This window comes from Ixodes scapularis, unplaced genomic scaffold, assembly GCF_016920785.2.
Source record: "Ixodes scapularis isolate PalLabHiFi unplaced genomic scaffold, ASM1692078v2 PGA_scaffold0__279_contigs__length_252992795, whole genome shotgun sequence".
Classification (NCBI taxonomy): domain Eukaryota; kingdom Metazoa; phylum Arthropoda; class Arachnida; order Ixodida; family Ixodidae; genus Ixodes; species Ixodes scapularis.
Window position 1 is genome coordinate 181,053,031 of NW_024609835.1, and position 2,707 is coordinate 181,055,737.

The 2,707-nt window shown below is 45.8% G+C and overlaps 1 non-coding gene across 1 annotated transcript; it reads right to left on the reverse strand.

Moving 5' to 3' along the window:
* Positions 1 to 2,066: 2,066 nt before the first annotated feature.
* On the reverse strand, positions 2,067 to 2,148 carry Trnas-aga. The gene has a single exon. It is a non-coding gene; the product is annotated as a tRNA-Ser (tRNA).
* Between the last annotated feature and the right edge of the window lie 559 nt (positions 2,149 to 2,707).

Consider the following 2,707-nt stretch of genomic DNA (forward strand, 5'->3'; position numbering starts at 1 on the left):
TTTTTCACCTGATGTGGATTTGTACCGTATTTTTTGTTAAAAGAAGAGAGTTTAATCGTGAAATCAAACAACGGAAATCAAGAGCGTCCGTAAATTCCGCGCATTTTTTAACATCCCTACCTTCCGTCTACTAGATTTGGGCATAAATACGAGAGTTTTATTGTCATTCCCGCCGTCGGCGAGAATTTATCACCTCTCGCAGTCGTGAAAACGGGGGAAAGCGCACCAAGTACAATGCTTGCTAATTTCCCCATTTTGATATTTGCCTCTCCGACCGAAGTGGTACTGAACCTCATGCTCGTCCTGCGTACAAATACGAGCACACGACAATAATGTCAGATCACGATTAGGCCCCAGTGCGTCTTACAGAACTGGTCGCGTCGGCTGCTAAAGACGTCAACAAATAAGAAGACCAGTACCTGGTACTCAATATACATTTTACACAAACGCTTTTAATGATTGCATTTTCGTTAGTATACTGGTTTCCGTCAATAAACCTAATATAACTGAGAAGTTTATGAGTCTACAAATATTCACCGCAATAAACCGAAAACGTTTGTTTGGAATAAAAACCAAAAAAAAAAAGCGCGCGGAATTTTAAATAATAAAAACCGAAAACGCCGAACCCTAGCTATATTGTCAGTGTCATGCTTTGACGCTGTGCTATTTTGTCGCTGTGCTATTTTGACGTCGTGCTGTTTTGACGCCGTGCTGTTTTGGCACGTGCTCTTCTGTCGCTGTGCCGTTTTGACGCTGTGCTGTTTTGTCGCGTGCTATTTTGACGCGTGCTATTTTGTCGCCGTGCTGTTTTGACGCTGTGCTGTTTTGACGCGTGCTGTTTTGACCGTGCTGTTTTGTCGCGTGCTGTTATGTCGTGTGCTGTTCTGTCATGGTGCCCCTCCAAAGATCCCGGCGTGCCGTCACCGGCTCTAGCTGACCCTTCTGGCTGGGGTCGGGGGCTACCTCCCTGTGCCTCTGGCAGCTCTTCAAAGCCTGGGCGGTCAGTCACCTCTGCCGCCCAAAGGACCAAAGGTCTCATTGGATGAAAAAAGTGATGAGAGCATCACTCTCTCTGATGAGGACCTTCCTCTCTCTGGACCAGGGTCTGTCTCCTCGGTTCCCTGCGACGCTGCAGGGCTATCTAAGGACACTGCAAAGAAAAAAACTATCCTACGGATTGTGGCACCAAAAGACATATAAACTACATTTCACTATTTTTTGTATAACGCATATATTGAACCGTTTACTTTTTGAAGATAAATGTCTTTCTTCCTTCAGTGGAGCTTCACAGGCCTCCTACTGAACTACGACGATCTGAGCTACTTTTTAGAGGATCACCGGCCCCATTGCATGTTGCGTACAGGAAACGCACCTCAAGACCCCACACACTAATGTTTTAAAACACTTCCAGGTGTTTCGTAGGGACCGTACACATGCAGCTCACGCAGTTGGAGGTGTTGCGGTGGTTGTGCAACGTTTGGTTCCTTGTAACGAGGTGGCCCTGCAGACTTCACTGGAAGCAGTGGCTACACGGATTCTGTTAGATCGAATAATTAAAGTCTGTTTTTTTGTATGTACCTCCCACCTATGGAGGAGCTAGAAGACCTTGTTAATCAACTTCCTTCACCTTTTTTACTTTTAGGAGATTTTAATGCACACAATCTCCTGTGGGGTAGTGACAGACTGAATTCTAGAGGGGCCCTAGTCGAACGTTTTTTGCTTTCTACGGGATTGTGCCGGCTAAACACAGATTAATCTACATATTTTAGCTCAGCAATTCACACTTACTTCCATTGACCTGTCCATTTGTCACCCATCATTATTCCCACTGCTTTTATGGAAGGTAATCCCGAATTCTCACGGAAGTGACCACTTTCCTGTCATTTTTTAACTTAACCATCTTCCTATGACAGTCCCAACGCACTCTCCTAGTTGGAAATTCGAAAACACCAACTGGTCAACTTTTAAAGAATCATCTTTTTAGGGGCGAAGCTCTTTAGGGTCTAGCGTTGTCCGGCGTCGATCGATCGCCCATCCCATCTGTCTTCTTAAAAAAAAAATGTTTGCGCAGTCGACAGGATTTGAACCTGTGCGGGGAGACCCCAATGGATTTCTAGTCCATCGCCTTAACCACTCGGCCACGACTGCGGAACGAGTAGGGGGTTCTGAGATGTGGTAGTAACTCAAGAGCTGGGGATGTCATGGATGAAACGTTGCATGTAGCCGCTCAACGTCTATACAGGAGAGGGCGCTGCGGTCAAATGCGTATATAATCACGTTAAATTTTGCATGCATTGGCTCAACGTTTATAGACGAGAGGGCGCTGCGGTCAAATGCTCGACTGCGTATATAACCACGATCCATACCACACATTCTCTTGCTGACATAAACCGTTGACTAAAGCGGTGGAGATGCGTTCCCACGGCTTCTAGCGGATCCAAGCTGATCCGCTAGGAGAACCACCGGCTCTGCATTTCACCGACCATAAAGCAGTAATAATGAAGTCGAAACGGCAACCCGGAACTCAGCACTACCTATGAGCAATAAAAAAAATAAAAAAATCAGCACCATCAGCACTACCTATGAGCAAAATCAGTATCATCAGCACCACCAGAGCTTCGCCCCAATCAACATCATTCACCACGTTGAGATGCGGTCATTTTTTTAACATGCACATCACTTGACGATCTTGATATCGACAGAGCCA